Genomic DNA, 20,074 nt, shown 5'->3' with positions numbered 1-20,074 from the left:
TCTACACATGACGGTTCCACATAGCTGCATCTGCTGCTTGTGACGTCCAAGATAACAGCGGTGGGCTGCATAGTGTAGTCTACTGTGGCCGCCACTGGGTGCCGTGACAAGCCCTCTCGCCGCCAAGACACACAACTTTTGTGTGGTGCTTTGTTCCCTTGGTTTCTCCTCTGTGTACCAGCACAATACTACGTCTAACTCCGCTTATTTTTGAAACATTCATAAAATTTTCGCAGTAGGAGATTTGCAAGGTGACATATTTTAATAGTGAGGTTGTCCCATGAATAATTATAAAACTGTTTTAGGGGCCCTTTGAGGGATCAGATCAGTGAAAAAGTCAATTTCAGTGTCCGTGCTGCCTAATCTGCAGTACATGCAAACGATTTATCTGAAAATACTCCCAAAGTGCCTGAAAAATCATTTTGTCAGTCTGGATGGTGAGAAAGGAGCTCAAAATCGTATACAATAAAACTTGTTCATTCGACCGTAATGAATTTGTAAAATCTGATAATTCTGCCTAGTCAAGCAAATGCATTAATTGCATCAAATTCTCGTTAATTCGTACGTATTTGACATCACACTGGTTAATTCGGGCAACTCTTGGAGTGTTACAAGCACGGAGCATGGAACGCCGTAAATGTATGACGCAAAAAGCAAAAGTGAAAGTAATGCTAGTATTCAACTGAAACAAAGCGGCAGAGTTCGGATTGCCATTATCATCAGCAAAAATGGTATGGGAATGGCAGGAACCCCGGAATGCTTTGTGCCTGTTTGTGCTTTTGTAGCCTTTATCATTCCATTTGCCACCGCACATGGCACGGCACTGTCCCCCTGTGCCTATGATTATGTCCATAGTGACCATGGTTTTGTCCGCAGCTGTTGTGACAAACGATAATTTATTTTGACTCGGCACACACATTGGCCGCGTACCTTCAGAACTGTATGGTTGTCGTCTATGTTGCCCCATTAGCAACCACTTTCGTCCGCAGCGGGTGTGGTAAGCAGTAGTTTTCTTTTGACACAGTGCAATGTTGATGCAATGTCACAGACAGCCTATAGCACGTCGCTGTGAGAGCACATACTCAAGCTGGGACACGCTGCTAGGAAACGTCCCGGCAGCTATGCTACTTGCTCTCGCGATAACCAATGCACCAACTCGCGAGAGCTGAGGCAGTCTGCTTCGATTTGGGTCACCGATAAGTGTGGCTTGGTGTGGTACGACGTTGCGGGAGTGTGATGACCCACTTATGGGGGCAAAGGTTCGTGCACTCAATGGTTCTGATGGTTCTCTTAGGCGGAGCCTCCGAGAACCCAATTGAGGACAAAGCCATTCGTTTCGAACACACACACACACAAACGTTTAATGGAACTAAAGAAGGCTAAAAAATAAATAGAAGAAAATAGCAAATATAAAAGAAACACTCAAATACACATCAAGACACACATTTGGGGCTAGTATGGAGCTAAGTAGTGCACGAGTCCGGGCTTGCCACGACGGCAGGGACACACAACAGTCTCGACGTGGCGACGCGGCGACAAGCTGACGAAAGGAGTGGCGCCGGTCTCACCAAAGGTCGTGATGTACGTTGGTTGACCGGGCGACCGGAGCTGCCCAGCTCTGGCTCGGAGAGGTAAACCAGGCGGCTTGGTGGCACGAGCAGACGGCGGCGGTGTTCTGGCCGGGCAGCTGGGTGTAGAGCTCGGGCCCGTAGCCCGACTGCTCTTGTCCTGCCCACGGGCACGGAAGCTCGAATGCCAGCCTCGGGCAGCAGGCGGCATGACAGACGGGGGCGGCATTCTGGCCGGGCAGCTGGCATAGAACTCGGGCCCGTAGCCCGACTGTTCTCGTGCTGTCCACGGGCGCAGAAGCTCACCGGCCTTGAGGAGCTGGCGGCATGCTCAGGTAGACGGGCGACGCACAGGAACAGGTTGGCAGGAGGCCCCGGTCAGGTGAAGTCCTGGTGGCTCGGGTCCGGAACCCTACGGCCCGTCTTCAACGCCCGCTCCGGTGGTTGACCTCCTCCTGCCGTCGCTTCCTGGGACACTCCTGGCGTCTCCCTTGCGTCTCCTCTGCGTCTCCTTGCGTGTCCTCCGCTTCTGCCAGCGCACCATGCTTTTTCTTCTCTCTGGCCGATTAGGCATTCTCGGATTGGCTGCCTGACGCCCCGTGGTCTTTTCTAATTGGTTGCTTTTCTTCTTTTTGTTGTTTTTCATGCGCCGCGCGTTCTCGTGCCAGACACTCTTCGGCGTCGTTGTTTTCCTTCTTCCAGCATGGAATCCGCCTCGGCGCGCGGACTTCTTGTCGTCTGCTCCTGACCGTCCCGATCACCGCACCATGTCGCGCACCACACATCACAGGGAGCACTAGGCACCCGTTTTTCGGCTTTGCATCCTGAAACGATCAACACAACATACGTGCTTCTCACATAGGCAAAGGCACTGTGCGCGAGCACAAGTCCTAGTCACAAAGGTGTCGGCAGATGAGAGGAAGCATGTACACACATACCCAGCGATGTCGCAGAGGTAAGGGAAATGCTCCCGCCGAGAGCCGCTGACAGCCGGCTACGTCATGATGTCAGCCCCACCGTCGTAAGTGTAGCACCACCGCCGACAACTGGTCGCGATTGGGAAGGGGTGAGCCATAGGAATGGCAGAATAGGCGAATGCCCGCGCAGTGGCGCTGGCGCATTCCTCAATCCCCACAGTGTTTTGCCCCTTTAATGCATTAGCATTCTTTGGGCACTGCACGCTTTTCCCGGGAGCTATCCATATATCTATGTTTTTTTTGTATATTTGTATCAAACTGTTTTCCTGCCTACCTGGGTATGTGCTGCTTTTCAATGAATGTCTTTCTTGCCAATGCTTTAGTGAGCTATGCCATGAATGCACTAGGTATGTGCTGCTCTTCAATGAACCTCTTGCCAACTTGGATTACTGAGTATGGGTCAAGCGAGGGAACAGTCTTCAGCGTTCACAGTCACCGACCACGCTTCTTGTCTCGGAGGCCAAATGTGGATTTCGTGGCAGTGCTGCTAGATGGTGCAGCATTTACAGAAAGAAGTGCAATAGAGTAGCCTGGTTGCTGCATGATGCGTTTCTCAGGCGCCATGCATTTCGCAGGCCACGTGCAGGCTTCATGGTTGCGGCTCCAGCTGGCGCGGAGTGTTTTTAGGGAAGCGCAAAAGAAGAGTCCCACTGCAGTACACGCCTCGTACATACCTCGTTTCGACGTTGGCAATACATTGTGCTGCTATATTGTTACATTGAAGAAGTTCTAATAAAGATGTATTTGCTATATTTACAAGAGAGACAACGATGCATAACCAAGATGGCTGTCGAGACCGATTCCACCTCTACACGTCAAATTGTCTTCTTCTCACTGACACCACTCTTAGTTGCGCTGTAACATAACCCCCGTCTGTAAAGGCGACGTCTTGATGCTGACTATAAGGGAGGTGAACTTGCGACAAAGTAAGGCTTCACCCGAGACACATGCACAACATCCGTGGGGACATGTGAGTTTAGCGGAGCGATCTCGTGGTTCACATTGCCAAGCTGACACAATATTGTGTATGGCCCTATGCAACGCGGCAGCAGCTTCTCAGACAAGCCGACGCGGCGACATGGTGTCCATAGGAGGACAATGGAGCCAGCAGGAAATAGAACGTCCCGATGTTAGCTGTCGTACTGGATCTTCTATGCGGCCTGAGACTCGGTGAACCGGGAGCCAGCAATCTGGCGTCCCATGCGAGCTGCCAATCTGTCGTGCCGTGTGAGCCAAGGCGAAGAAGTCCTGAGCATATTCAGTGGGAGTGTTCATTAAGGAAGGAAGCAGTGTGTCAAAGGGCAAAGAAGGGTGGCATCCAAACAGAAGGTAAAAGGGTAAAAAGCCAGCGGTCTCGTGACGGGACGTATTATAGGCAAAGATCATGAAGGGTAACTTGCTGTCCCAATCACTGTGGTTGTCATAAATGTATATAGACAGCATTTCTGACAATGTACGATTGAGCCGTTCCGTCAGTCCGTTTGTCTGTGGGTGGTAGGTGGTGGAAAGCTTGTGCTCGCCAGTACAGGAGCCAAGTAGGTCTTCAAGTTCTCTCGACAAGAAAGTGCGGCCATGATCAGTGAGGAGCTGGCGGGCTGTGCCGTGATAGAGGGTGACGTCACGTAAAAGGAAATCGGCCACCTCAGTTGCGCAGCTTGTGTGCCAGTGAAGCTCGCATCATCGCGTACTGGGTCGCATAATTAGTTTCGGCAATGACCCACTTATTGTCAGATTTGGACATCAGAAAAGAGCTGAGAAGATCGAGACCGACACGAAAGAATGGTTTTGAGGGCACATCGATGGGGTGAAGGCATACAGCGAACTGCACAGCAGGTTTTTTGAGGCATTGACACTGCGCATAGGCTGCAACGTAGCGGTGCACAGAGCGGTACAGGCCTTGCCAGTAAAAGCGGCACTACACGCGGTCGTAAGTACGTGAAATGCTGAGGTGGCCTGCAGTAAGAGCGTCGTGCAACTGCTCAAGAACTGATGTCTGCAGATGGCATGGTACGAATAAAAATTCTGCTACTTCAGGGCGTAAGCTGCGACGGTAGAGAATGTTGTCGCAGTGCAGGAGCATGCGCAGCATGGGCTCAATGTCCAGAATTGAGATAATCGATCAGAACACGTAAGCAGTCATCATGCCATTGTTCAATGCAGATGTGGTGCAGATCGGAAATGGCCAGGACACAAGAGTCAGTGTCATGTGCATCATATTCAGGGCGGTCGACAGGATGATGAGAGAGGCAGTAAGCATCCTTGTGCAAATGGCCTGACTTGTATAAAACAGCAAATGAATATTCTTGGAGCCGTAGTGCCCATCTACCCAATCGTCCAGTGGGGTCTTTGACTGAGGAGAGCCAGCACAAGGCATGGTGATTGGTAACCACAGAAAATGTGCGGCTGTGCAAGTAAGGGTGGAATTAGGCAGTTGCCCAAACTACGGTAACACCAGGCACTTCTGTTTGGTAATTGAAAAATTCCTCTCGCCGGGTGACAGGAGGCGACTGGCGTATGCAATTACACGCTCCGAGATATGCTGCCATTGAATGAGTACAGCCCCAATTCCATGGCCGCTGGCATCCATGTGAAGTTCTGTGGTGGCAGATGGATGATAATGAGCCAGCAATGGGTAGCCGTGAGCAAGCATATGAGGGAGGAGTAGGCTTTGTTTTGAGCAAGGCCCCATGTGAAAACATTCTTCTTAAGTAAGTCTGTGAGTGGGTGAGCGGTTTCGGTGAACTTGAGATAAAATGAGGGAAATACAAGCATCATCCAACAAATCTTCTTAGGTCTGCGGTGGAAGAATGAATAGGAAAGTTCTGGACAGTGCATATCTTGTCAAGGTCAGGTTGAGCGCCAGCGGCTCTTGATTGAGATGGCCAAGAACGGTAATTTGACGGCATCCAAAATGGCACTCGGATGAGTTCAACTGCAGGCCGGCACTTCGGAAAACAGCAAGAATAGCCGATAGACGCGTTAGTTGACTCGTGAAAGTTGGTGAAAAGACTGACATTGTCTAAATAACACAGACATGTGGACCATTTATAGCCATAAAGTAAGGAGTCCATCATTCTTTTGAAGGTTGCCGAGGCATTGCAAAGGCCGAACGGCATAACCTTGAATTAGTAGAGGCTGTCGGGTGTTACGAAGGCAGTTTTCTCACGGCCCATGTCATCTACTGAGATTTGGCAATAGCTTGATCGGAGGTCTATCGAGAAAAAGTACTTGGCTCCATGCGAGCAGTCCAAGGTGTCATCAATATGCGGCAAGCAGTGGCGTAGCCAGATATTTTGTTTCCAGGAAGGGGGGGGGGGGGGCTCCCATTGCAGCTTGCCCTCCTCCTTATAGAAATTTATGAGGGATCGAATACATGAACAATAACTGCATTGCCATTGATTGAGATGCTGCAAATGCATTCTTGAATGCTACACAGTGTCAAGACAAGTAAAATATGTATTTTTTCGTAAAAGAATATACTAGTATGTCCCAAAAATTGTGCCCGAAATAACTGATATCAATGCTTCCATGTTCTTTGTCTATTTAATAAGTAAAGACAACATCACATAAACTTTAGAACTATACCAGTTCGAAACCAGCAAAGCAGTGCATACCGCCTATTTGAAAAATGTAAAGGCCGTGAAATGAACAAGTTGAAAATAAATATGTTAATGAAACTTTGTCAGTCACTAACCTTGTTTACGTTTTTGTACATATGCAACAGCCAGAGAAAAAGCTCAATGACGCTGTCATTTGTTCCAATGTATTGTGCAGGAGCAGCTGTCACCGGTCGTGTATTGTAATTGCACTGAAATTATAGTTGCAACAGAGAGCACATATAGAAAGCAGGAGTTCTGCAAAATATACGAGGGCGAGTCAGATTAAAGTGGGCCAATCCGAATATATGACAAACGGGGTACTTTATTTAAAGGTAGTCTCCATGAGCATTTAGGAATTTGTCCCACTGACTAACGAGTTGTGCGATTCCCGTCTTAAAAAAATTCCTCGGGTTGCTGCTTCAAAACGTCTGTAACTGAATCTTTCACGTCATTGTCCGACACGAATCTGGTTCCCTTGAGCTGCTTTTTCAATTGCCGCAAAATGAGGAAGTCGCAAGGCAACAGGTCTGGGCTGTATGGCGGATGTTGCAGCGTTTCCCACATTAACTTTGCCAGTTTTGTGTGACTACATCGGTGACGTTGGGACGGGCATTGTCGAGGAGCAAGATGACCCCATTCGTCAATTTTCCATCTCATTTGTTCTTGATTGCGACACGCAGCTGATCTGGCATTTCATAATATCGGAAATGATTGATACAGTCAAACCCGGCTATATCGAACTCGAAAAAAAACGCCTACCAGTTCGATATAGAGCATAATTCGATATAAGCCTGCTAAATAATTGGATGTCATAAAAGCACATACCATATATGAAATCACTTTATTGATGGAACTAGCTTAGTTTCGCATGAAATAGTCCTGCATTTTCTTCTGCTTGGGCAATTTTGCTGCTTGCGACGCACACACTTCTCCACATTGTCTAAGGAGTCTGTGCAGCTGAGGCCGCAATCTTCTGCATTTGCGCAGAAGCACCATACTAGTACAAGTGCACCTATCACTTTGGAGGATGTGGGCAAAGAACCGTCGTTGCTTTCCTCATTGTGCCCACTTTCATTTGTGCTCGGTACGATGTCGGCAATGTAGTCTTCGTTTTCGGGCACTCCCGTGGTCGCGGCACCATCATTTGCACTCGCAATCTCGTCGACCGTTGATTCGTGAACAGCTTGCAGAAATTCTGGCAGCTCGCTCCAAACTTTGCCAACACCGGTAACGGCTTCGTCGCCTTCATCAAAATTTAGTCATCACCGAGCACGCGGAAGCTGGCATGGCTGAAGCAATTTCGGATTAACCACTCATAAACGGCCGTGCGTACACGTTGGGTGCCACAGGCACTGGGTCGCGAGTTTGTCCGCTTTAGCCCTAATCTCCCCCTTATTCTTCAACATCGCGCTGAGAGTGCTCCTCGAAATCTTGCATGCTGCGGGGACATCCGACTTCTCACCGCGTTCGACCTGATTTATGATTTCGAGCTTCATAACAAATGGCGAATTCTGCCGCTCCATCACGGTAACAATGCGGGAGAACGCCCACAAGGCGCACACACAACAAACCAGAAAAGCAGCAAGACAAGTCGCACTTTCGCCATCTTGCACGATGAGGGCACAAGAGCCTCTGATTGGCTGTCTGAGCAAGCGCTGCGGGCGGGCCAGAATCATTTTTTGCAGGGGGGTGTCGACAGCTCGTCTGAGGCAGCGCGGTCACGGTAGGGAGAGCGGTTGGACGGAGCCGCGCCGCTGGGCTTCCCTGCCACTGCGAGGGAAAGCCAACTTCTTGGCGCACTTTTCCGCCGCTTGATGTTCGATATATCGGCAGTTGCTGCTATTTTCGTTCTATGTAAGCGTGATTTTTGCTATATATACTCATTGTAAAGGCCCATCCACGTTACCGGCACTGCAACTCGCCGCACGCCGTTTGCCGTTTGCGGACCGTCGTTCGACGGTGGTTTTGCAAGCGAATGGCAAGATTTCTTTGCCGTAGAGAGGATGGCTTCGAGACCCATTTGTGTGGCAGCCGTACAGCGAAGTGGCCAATCAGCGACCGACTCTGACACCGACAGCAGCCTCACCGCAGCTTATCGGTTGGCGGCGCTGATATCGTCGCTAGGCCTTCTCGTCTTCACTTCAAAGCTAAAGCTGACGATGCTTCGGAATTAATTGCCGATGCTTACAAGCCGCAATATTTTCTTACCGATGTTGTCGCTCTTCGCAATAATAATACATAAAGAAAAAAATGCGCTAATATTAGCGGCACCGCCGCCGGCTGCGATGCGAGCACAGCTGAGCCGGTCGTCTGCCGTCGGTAGCCGCACACTGCAGCCGACCTCGACAAGTATCTGAGCTCTCGTTCGTCTTTAACGTTTGACAATGGATATCGTGTTTCATAAAATGTAGAATTTGTGCGTCACTTTATCTGGCAGAAATTATTTTGCTTGGAGCAGAAGCAAAATATTTTTGCGACGGTGGAGGCGCGCATCTTCGCGGTCGTCGATTGGCCTGTCGTTCGTGCAGCGGGCGGTGCTCCGGCCGAACTGCTGTCTATTTTGGACACCTCTCGCGCGGCAGACGTTCTACGACACCGGAGACTGGTTTGCCATTACGGCATGTTTACCACTAGCTTGGACGTGCCTTAACTATACCGTGTCCAGAAATTGTTCGATATATAGAATAATTCGATGTAAACGGGTTCGATATAGTCGAGTTCGATTGTAGTCTCTCCAGGTTTAGCAAATTCTATCAGTAATGAATCCTGACGATCGAAAAAAAAGTCAGCAGCTTTCCGGCGGAAATGACGGCCTTTGCTTTCTTTGTGAGTGGTGAATTCGAATGTTTCCACTGTAAGCATTGCCATCGTGTTTCAGGCCCGTAATAGTGGCACCATGATTCGTCCCCGGTTACAATTGCAGACAAGAAATCGTCACCCTCAATGTGATACCGGATCACATGAGTCAAGGCAGTGCCGAACACCTCAGCCTTCTGGCGGTGGTTCAATATCTTGGACATCCATTGCGCACACAAGAGCCGATAACTGAGATGCTCATGAAATATGGTGTGACCCGAACCATGAGTGACGTTCACACTGCCAGTTCATCGATGCTTATCCTCCATTCTTGTCTAATCAGCTCATCAACCTTCGCATTGCATTGGGGGTGATTGCACATTGGCTTTGGCTCGGTCTTGGATCGTCCTTGCAACTTTTATGCCCTTCTTTAAACCGTTTGCTACAATGCTTCACAGTGGCCAATGAAATGCAGTGTTCAAAGTACACGGCAGCCATACGGTGACAAATTTCTTTTTGGGAAACACCTTCAACTGTCAAAAACCTCACGACAGCACGCTGTTCAACTTATGGAGCGCAGCCATGTCCAATGCAGTGTGTGAGAGCATTAAAGAACAATTATCTTCACACCCGCGTGTAACTTTTGTAAATGAAAGATGCATGTGGGCTACTTGCATCCCTCGCAGATGATGAACAGAACCATTATTGCGCCGGGTTGGTTAGCTCACTTTCATTTGACTCGCCCTCGTACATTAGAAATGCGAAGATACAATGGAATATACAAATGCGAAGATACAGCTACATTGTACTAGAATGGGGCAGTGGACTTACTCAGCGGCTCGTCTGATGCAGTTAGCATTGCATCCAAGAGGTGGCGCCAGAGACAACTTCAATGGAAGCTTTGCTTGCAGAAGTAGAGTGACCCCAGCAGAAGCTTTCATTTTCCTTGTGCTGCTGTTGATTTCAGTTCGAAGCAGTTCACACACTTATTTGTTTTTAATTTCAGCACACTTGAGATTCCTTACATGTCCTTAGCAAGCACTATATTTGTTTAGGCCACATGATATTTGCTAGAGCAGTACCTTGCGGAAAAGGACGACGCCAATTTTTCGCCGATTTGCTGCCTATCCTAACTGCTAGACTTTATGCAAATAAGTCGTTGCCGACGGATTTTGCTTGTGAGGAAGGGGCCTTAAAAAAAATAATTCGAAAAACAATCTTGTGGAATTCGACCGAAAATATAGTTTCATGCGGTGTTGACCTAACCTAAAATGATATTGTATCAAGATTATGACCGGTAGTCCACCAATTAATTTGTCAGAAAACAGCAGAAACAACAGAAAACTTCCTAGCCAAGGTAAGAAATTGCAGGTACACTAGCCAGGTTAGTGCCTCTGCTTAGCCAAAATAAAGTTGTATGGTTTAAATATTTCCATGTTTCACTTTAGTTGTTTCACGTGTGACAGTAGCCTTCTGCATTCATTATTAACCATCATTATGCAGTTTCACTTTTGTTTTGCTTATGTATAGCAATATAAGGGTTTTGTCGATGTCCCGAGATGGCTCGATCACTACAAGGCATACTCATCTCTTGCATGCACTGTGCTACAAAAACACTGCAGGAAAAAAAATTCGTGTAGAAATGCCTCTGATAGGTATGTCTAAGTACGTGCATAAGCATTGTACCACCTGCTCACCTCCACGCAGCCTGGTGTCATTGTTGATGTTATGGAACTTGATCCCACCAGTATAAACCCTTATCAACCCTCATCGATCATCCGCTTATCATGTTCTATAGCGAACGTAATAAAGTAGGCTTAATTAAGGAGAGCTCATTACTGCACTGGAACCTACGACCGTTGGTGTAAATTAAGGTTAAGGTAAATAGTCATATTTAATTAAGTTGTAGGTTATTAAGGCACTCGAACCCTCGACTTTGATGAGAGCACCAGCCATGACCTTTGGTGTTAAGCTGAATTAGGGTTCGTTTAGTGAAGCTGATGCAAAACCACCACTACATTTGCTGAAGGTGGCATGCAGTGTTTTATTGATCGTTCGGAAGCTTGTTTTGAGCTTGTTCTTTATTGAAACACATGCAGTTGTGTGTGTTGTATGAGTGATTTCAATGAATGTACCGTATTTACTCGCTTAATGATCGCACTTTTTTAATAAAAAAATTGACGCAAATTCAGGGGTGCGATCATTACGCGGGTTAAATTTCCCTCTAAAAGAAACATTTTCTTTTTTAATCCCGCATTTGTTGCGGGTAACAAGCAGGCAGCTGCCGCTGACAGTGCGGAACAGCAAAACGAAAATGGTGGCCGGTGGAGCAAGCCGAACGCTCCAAATGCGATTGTTTTTCTTCTCGTGAGTACATTACGCGCATTGAAACAGTTTCTTCCGTGTCAGTACTTAATAATATTGTTAATATCGACAAGTTTGCAACAATAACGTAGCCATGTCCACTTTGAGTGTACAGATGGGCGCGCTTAGGTGCCAGGGACTGCGGAAACTGTGGCATTTGTCTTCACTGCTATCCTAATGCGGAACGTTTCTCCTAAGGGTGGGCGAATATCTTAGCTGCATTACAAGCGTCAACGTACGAATGGGGTAAACTTCTAACGTATCAGTGTAAACGTGGCCGCTATCATTGCCGCTCACGATTTGTTGCATGCCCACGATTGCAGACGAGAAGAATCGAAGGCCACCCTTTATGTTTTTGTTGTTGACCAAAAAGCCTTACGAAGCCTTCAAATAATATTGCTGAGGCAAGTTTGCTTGTAGTTTTCTTTTTCATTGAAGTGTCGAAAGTGATCAAAGGAATAAAAAGGGGCATCTGCTTAATAATGCTTGGTGCGTGCAGACCATTTCGTAGGTCTTCAATAGTCGCTCGCGTAGCATTCGACAGCTGCTAAGTGCGACCATCATTAGCTAGACTTGGCACACGACATATCGCGGCGACAAGTTCAGGGTACGATACCTACACGGGAAAGAAAAAAAATCGAATTTTGACGACAAAATTCAGGGGTACGATCATTACGCGAGTGCGATCGGTATGCGAGTAAATACGGTATATGCATTGTTCGCTTCACTTTGCTGAGCGCTTGTAGTCTTTGCCTTACGTGGATATGAGCCATTGCCTTTTTTGCTTGCTTACGGGGATATGAACCATTAATGGGGTATGAGCCATTTATTGTCTTAGGTGATGGACAAGTTTCTTGTTGGGTAGGCATAGAAATGCTTACGCGTTTAAAACACACGCAACGACGTCCACAGCAAACCGACGCAGCTCATCAACTTGGGCTATTATGCTTGGGTGTAACTCGGGCCGCTGCGTCGTCGCTCCCATGTTCCATTGAATCCAACGGCAGCACAGCCACTCGGGCTATCAGAGAAGCACATATTGTCGACGTTCATGGAGCCGCCGTGTTGCATTGCATCCGCCGGCGAGTAAGCCCACTGCCCCCTTCCAGTACACTGTAATACAGCCTCATAAAGTGCAAAAAAGTGTCACTGGAAACAAAGTTCCGTGCAGATATACACAAAACCTTGCGGTAAGAGTCTCCAATAAATCTACATATCTAGAAAAAGTCACTGTATATAATGCGTCAAACAAGGCAAATAATCATGTTGCGCAATCACAGAATCATAAGGCCCGCCGCCACTCCCTCCAATCCCCCTGATGTATCATGCATGACAGAAGACGGTGCACATCCTCCCAGCTTTTCTCGGTTGTGCACACAAGACTGAGCCACCATCGTTGGCTCATCCATGCCATCCCCCACCCCCCCTAAACTTTCACTCGCACACACAGCATGCGGCGCGTGGTCATGATGTTATCGCCCTTGGACTTCATGCAGAACATAACGGCGACGGCAGGAATGCACCTGGAGTGTCCATATAATTGCTATCTCAATAATAAAATAAGAGTATCTGGCAACTGAAGCTTCGCGTGGCCCATTACTTTCCACAAAAAAAGAAGTAACAAAATTGAACTTTCACCAAGCGACAATTCACTGCGCCGCCACAATGTCTTTCTTTTTCTTTTGCGGGGCAGGGGTGCCGAAATGAAAAAAAAAATGTAATGGAAAACATGTTGGTCACAATCCAATGCCTACTTTCGGCACCTAATGTGGCTACCGAAGGAACATCGAAGAAAACGCGAGACGCTTGGTCCACAGAGAATGATACGTATACTGCTCGGTATCCTACACCGGGGAGACAAGACTTACCGGAGAGGTTGCGCTCAAGCGAACGCATTGCAATCCGTCGAGCCCCCACAGCAATGGCAGCGAATGACCATTGTTTAGAAAGCGTCCAAAACTCTGCCGGTGGGAAATCTACTAGGCCAAAGAAAAATGAATGCGCACCAAAGTGTGGCCACGCAGTGGTCGGGGCAACACGAGAAAAGCACGTGCGCTCTGGCTGGCTCTGGCAGCCCACAGGTAGCGAAAACAAGAAAATTGATGAGGCTCAATGTGTTCTTGCAAATAAGTCAAAGTGGAAAAATAAATAAGAACGTAGTTACTTTTCCTGGCTTTAGTGTTTTGACATAGATGTTTTGACGCAGGGGAAAAAAATTTTATTTTTTTCTGTGTCATGACGGCACAAGTGAACCACCACAACACTTCGTCTCATCGGACCTCGCTGCGTTTTTTGTCAACTTGTCCGATAGTGTGTTGATTTGGCTTGTCTCGTATGTTTGGATGTACAACTTTAGAAAAAGTCAATACACCTTTCGAATCAAATGTTTACAACAACATTAAACCCACAAAGTTCTGGAATTCAAAATCTAAAGCACGACTTTGGAAGTGTCAAGGCACCTTTCGCATCAATAGTTTATGAGATGTTTATACTCATAAAATTTCGGAATTGAAATCTATGCGCTCCACAGATTCTGCGGCCTCCGCAAGATGCTGTGACGAACCCGCTCGCCATAAAATTTCCCTTGAAAGTTTGTGCTCAGATGGGGCTCCGTGCATTATGTGACTCGCGGTGCATGGGCGTTGCCGTGAAATCCAGCCCGAGTTCGCGCCAAAATGTCTTTTCGAGCGTGAAAAAGACTATCTAGAGAAAATGGAAAATAATTTCCGATGCCGGGGGTTGTTTTGGATGGCGATGTGTGGACAGCACAAGAAATTTTTTTTTTGGGGGGGGGGGGTGCTGAAGCCCCACAAGACCCCCCCCTTCCCCCCCCAGCTACGACCCTTGCGGGAAGGGGTAGAAATCCTTGCGTGTGACTTTGTTGAGGTGTTTGTAAACCACACAAAAGCACCGACTGCCATTCTTCTTCTTGACAAGCACAACAGGGCACGCCCACGGACTGGAAGATAGCTCAATAACGCCTTTAGTCAACACTTGTCGTTCAGCATATCGGATACCGGCGGCGTATCGGATTGACGTCTCCGGTTAAATACAGTGGGTGACCACCAATGTCTGGGCTAAAGGGTGGCCTTCAAGTTCAAAAACGTTGCGATAAGTTTCCAAGAGGGGGCAGAGGTCAGCAGCTTGTGCCGGAAGATCAGGTGCAATCATCTTGCTAAGTTCATCTGTGAGAGTCAGTGAATCAGAGATTCCTCCTGCAGAGGGTGATGGAATTTTGGCATCAAGAGCCGATATCTTGTAATCGTTCACAGGCGTAATGTCGGCCAAAGACATGCCTCGAGGAAGAATTTTAATCAAGCAGTTAAAATTAAGGAGAGGGAGCGAAGTGTGATTGCCTGTGACAGTGATCATAGTATGGGGAACGGCCAAATTTCTTTCATGCAGTATGTCAGCGGTGGGACATAGTACATAGATGTTGTCAGAAACAGATGGGTACGACAGAAGAGTGACATACATGGTGGCTTGAGGTGACATGTGGATCTCTTCGGGAGAGCATAACTGTGGTTGTGTGACTGGTGGACTAAAGCAGCCGTGGGGCAGTTCAGGCTGAATGACACTAGACGCGCAATCAAAGAGGGCTGAATGGCATGATTAAATGTCTAAGCCGAGTATGATGTCTTAAGGGCATTGTTCCAAAACATCAAACAGAACAGTCATTAGGCGCCCCGCGATGGCTATGCAAGCAGTGCACATACCGAGCATGGTAGGCATTCCTCTGTCAGCGATGTGGAAGGTGCGTGATGCAGCGGGTGTGGGAACTTTGTTCAGGCATCGGCGCAATCGGGCACCCATCACGGATACGTGTGTGCCAGTGTCAATGAGTGCGGAGACATTGACACTATAGACTAAAACGTCCATCAAGTTCTGTTTGGTCACCAAAGTGATCAGAGGTTTTTGTGGTCGAGTTGTCAATGCAGCGTCACCTCCAGGAGTGGCATGCATCACATAGTTTTCCAGAGATTGGCTTCAGGCCTGCATCGGGGATGGTGGGCGACGAGCCTGCGGCGATAGGAACGATGGTCGACGAGCTGGAGGCGTATGGGACTGGCAACATCGGAATGATGATGAGGGCCTGTTCCAAGAAGCATGAGTGTCATTGTTTGGCTGTTGCAGTGCGAATGGAGGCTGGTAATGACGCTGGCTCTGTTCAGGGTGTTAATAACTGGTGAATGGTGGTCGCAGAGGGGAGGAGACAGTACAGTTGTTACAATGCCGAGCAGCGTGACCGAAATGCCGGCAGGAAAAACAGATTGGCCGATCGTCTGCTATTCACCATTTGGCTGTATTTCAGCAGCGTGCAGGATACCGCGGACCAGTCGATAGACCTGGAGCATGAGACCATGGTGAAACGGCAATGGCATATGCAAAATGAACTCCAAGATTAGCAAGTCTTTCTCTGGCTATTGCCTGTACAAGTGGTCCTGCAGGCAAGTTGTTTGGCTCACTGGAGTGGGCAAGAAGGGCTGCAGGAGCCATGGCTTCAAGTTCCTGCTGCACTACAGTCGCAGACCAATAAATTGGATGCTTCCGATAATCTGGACATGCTCGCTAATTCGGACAGCCTCACGGTACCGCCAACGGCCCTGTAGTCCTAATGGGTAAATACGACCGCGAGCTCTACATTCCATTATCGGGACTCTGTACGTGGCTGTAGCGTACGCCAACTCTGCCTCCATTATCTCCTCTGGCAACCTCGACGAGATATCAACTATGGCCTGAGATTACAAGCTAGATGGTAGCCTCTGAAGCTTAGGGTTGGTCGCGGCTCTACGCCTCAGAGATTTAAGTGCTAATCACAATCTTGGAGGCTTTGCTTGAATTGTGAGCTTGCATCAGCATCGTAATCATCGTAGTGTATTCCGGCACACCTGTGCATGGCCGACTATTGCAATTCTGTTTGTTGAGTTTGCCTTCCGGACAGCGCTCTGCTTGCTCCAAAAAGTATTTCTCATGAAGTTATTGACAGGCCAGGTCAATTGGCACCAACGGTGCACTCGCAGTCCGAATGAGCCTGACTCCGCAACTGCAGAGACTGAACTGCTGCCTACCACAACGAGTTCAAATGTGGGCATCATTGATAACCTGCTAGGCTGTGGTGTGCCGATTCCTGCCGCCATTACATTTGAAGACTTTGCAGACTTCGACAGGCGGTTTTGTCTTGTGTTGAACAGAACGATAACGAAATAATTGAGCAACTTCTCCCACCGTCAAACAGCGACTCTGACTCGGATGATGATGTGCTGTGTACTCCGGAGCCTTCACATGCAGATTTGACTCAAACCTTTGCAGTCATTGCATCGGCGTACAGTGCAACTCAAAACTGGCAGAAATACAGGCCCATTTCGTTACACGTAAGTGGAAGTGCATACAGCAACACATCAACCACTTGCTCCTTGCACAGGTGCCTTAGAATGTAAATAAAGTGATCTTTTTTGGATACATAGGTTTTTTTGGACATTCGATAGTTTGGACTTAATTACGTTCCCCGTGGGGTCTCAATTGTTGGTCGTCGACTGTATCTGTGTCAGGTCACCTGATGGTGATGGCCACTGTACTCCTAGCCTTTCGTCACAAGAAGATGTCGCATTTGTGTTTGGCATACGCGGGAACGGCATTGCAATGCGGCGGCTCTTGGCCTGCTTAAAGCGTTGACACTCTTTTATGATGTCCTGTACTCTTTCACAATTTTTGCACATGAGCAGGTTAAAAGCATCATCAGTGATGCCCTTCAGTACATGCCCAACCTTGTCTGACTCAGCCATATCGCTGTCGGCCTTACGGCACAAAGCGAGCACGTCCTGGATGTAAGAGACATATGATTCTGTGGACGTTTGGGCGTGGGTCGCTAGTTCTCTCCTAGCGGTGCTGTTCCGCCTGAGGGGGTGGCTGAACAAGTCCCTCAGCTTCTGTTTGCATGTGCCCCAGTCGTTAAGCTTTTCCTCATGGCTGTCATACCACCTTTGCCATGCCTTGTAGGTGGAAGACCAAGTTAGCCAACATAGTCGTCAGATACCATATGTTGTGGGCACTTATACGCTCATATGTGGTGATCCAGTCTTTCACGTCGAGGTGGTCGGTGCTGCAGAACGTTCCTGGATTCCGCGGCTGAGCCAGCACAACCGTCAGGGTTGTAGGCATTCATGTTGGTCACGCCATAAAGGGTCCTGTTCCATCTGTCATGTTGTCCAGTCCGAGGTGACGACCACTGCGGAGCTCCATTGTTGTTTCTTGTGGATACTCAGTACCCCTGCCAATTCGTTACGTTGCAGAAGTCGCATATGAAGATATGTTTAAAATATTTACAAGAGAGACAACAATGCATAAGCAAGAGGGCTGTCGAAACCGATTCTACCTCTACATGTCAAATCGTCTTCTGACTGGCGCCACTCTTGGTTGCACTGTAACAATATTGATACAATGCTAACGCATAACCGTCTCAGCAGTCATTGTGAGATATGTTCTGCCACAATTCTTTTATTACTGCCTTCCTCTTACGATGGCAACGTAGGAAAAGTCAAAACATCAAAATCTCAGGGACCAGTTTGATGAAGTTAGCAGTGCATACACCTGTCCTATTGTGTTGTGTACTAGCATGTGGAGTGATGCTCTCTGATTGGCTCTTGATATAGCCGCTGGTGCACTCACGCTCCTGGTGGACTGCCCGCCTGTTTCGGAAGCTGCATTGAGCCACCATCACTTGTTTTTTGTTGACCACACTATGGTTGTAAGCAACAGCTCTATGCTCATTAAAAAAAAAAAAAAAAAAAAAATTGAAGTCGCATGCATACAGAAAGCAAAGCACTAGGCTTCTACCACGCGAACTGACTTTCACAATTTTACAATCATCCCCATTTGCAATCACCGTTGGCTCTCTGATCCACACCGCTCTCTTCCTGTCTCTTAGCATTATGCTTAACATTTTTCATTCCATTGCTCTTTGGCGGTCCTTAACTTGTTCTCAAGCTTCTTTGTTAATCTCCAAGTTTCTGCTTCATATGTTATTACTGGTAGAATGCAGTGATCGTACATTTTTCTTTTCAATGACAGTGGTAAGCTCACAGTCAGGATTTGGTTATGCTTACTATATGCTCTGAAACCCATTTTTATTCTTCTGTAAATTTCCTTCTCATGATCAGGGTCCCCTGTGAGTAATTGACCTAGCTAAACATACTCCTGTACACAGTATACCTTGTTGTAATCACTGAACTCTAGTTGAAGCTCAAGAGAAACCTCCACTATCCCTGTTATCCCGGCTTCAACTTCATTGCAATGGCTATCCATCAAATGGCCACACCCGTAGTGAAAAAATCTGTGCGAGCAGGGCATTATCGCTTTAATATTGTTATGAGCCAATTGTGCTCCGGATGTATAAGAAGGTGCTGGAGTGTAGAGCAAACAAGAGGAAGACGAAGTGAGGTCTATCGTCCGCCATCTTTGTTGTTGCTGCCCCATTTTTAGTCTCTTTGTACATAGCGTAAACAAACCCCCTTTTCTGTAGATCTCCTCATAACATTTTGGTGGAGTTGCGGGGTACATCACGATCCCATCACGGAACTTTGCACATCTTGTGGGCCACTCGACCATGTTGACTGAGAGGCCCACTGATTTAGCTTCGGCTATCACAACACCGATTATCTTGACCCAACTCCGAGATCTTGGCTCCTTTTCTGGCACTGACACCATGGACATTGAAGACTGGCTAATCGAATACGAATAAGCCAGCAAGAACAACCGGTGACATGCATTGCGATGCAGTGCACGCCTGCTATGGCCTAGCTAGAATGCACGAAGTGTTACATGAAAAAGCACCCATCTATTGTCAGGTAACATGCGTCAGTGATGGTGAAGCGAGCTATATTAAAGGCACCAATACACTTCGACGTGACCTGGCGTGCGCGCGGTGGTTGTGCTTCGTCACGCCAGGTCGGCTACGCCGCGTCAGGCGTAAATCCGTCCCCCTACAGTACAACGCCGCGCACCTGCCGCAGCTGGAGTAGCGCATGCGCAGAACACCGCGCCGCTCCGTGCCGCCTGTCGTGGAACATCAAAACAAATCTTTTCGCGCGCTTTCTCTGCCGGTAGCGATTGCCACCGCGGACTGGACTGTTGCTCGGCGATGGCACGGACGCAGGCACATTCCGCAAGACGAAACATTATTCTTGCTTTGTTGGTGTGTCGTCTGTGTCGCAAAAGGAACAGGTCTCTCTACATAACACAGACACGTAGCCGTTGCCACTCCTTTTCGTCGCTTCACTAGCTTTCAGTTCACGAGTATAATGGTCCCTCAGCTGCTTCCATAGTTTCAGGCACTCTTCGACTGAAACAGGGAAAACAAGACAAACAGGCGCTGAGTGCATAGCATGTCCGGAGACGTATACACACACGTGCATAGCATTGACGTTCCTGTTGAGAGGCCGGAGTACATGCGTATCTGCTCCCACGTGTTCTTTTCCCACTCCGCATCCCGGTAGTCCATTCTTTTGGTGTCGTAGACACAAGGGTGTTGCTGGACGGCGTCCAGAAACCTTTCGATTTCGGAGCCGCACAGGTCGGGCACGCTTTCATGCAAAGAGGTCATCTCGTTCTGGCTCAGCCCGCCGTGTAGCGAGTCTCTACCTCGACGAGAGAGGGCGCTAGGCGCTAACTTGCTCGGCGGGGTCGGCGCGAAATGCAGTCGGTTGCATTCGGCGCCAGACGGCGTCCGAGTGCGCTGAATGCCTTCGGTCGCGTCGACGCCAGAGGCCGCCGG

General features: G+C 48.2%; 1 protein-coding gene across 2 annotated transcripts in view; it reads left to right on the top strand.

Annotated features, from left to right (window-relative positions):
* The window catches only part of LOC126521606 (activating signal cointegrator 1 complex subunit 3-like), a 414,950-nt gene that overhangs the window by 54,302 nt on the left and 340,574 nt on the right, over positions 1-20,074 (top strand). The gene's annotated exons all lie outside the window — the stretch shown is intronic.

The sequence above is a fragment of the Dermacentor andersoni genome, chromosome 6 (assembly GCF_023375885.2).
Source record: "Dermacentor andersoni chromosome 6, qqDerAnde1_hic_scaffold, whole genome shotgun sequence".
In the NCBI taxonomy this organism is placed as follows: domain Eukaryota; kingdom Metazoa; phylum Arthropoda; class Arachnida; order Ixodida; family Ixodidae; genus Dermacentor; species Dermacentor andersoni.
This window is presented reverse-complemented; position numbering and strand designations above follow the sequence as displayed.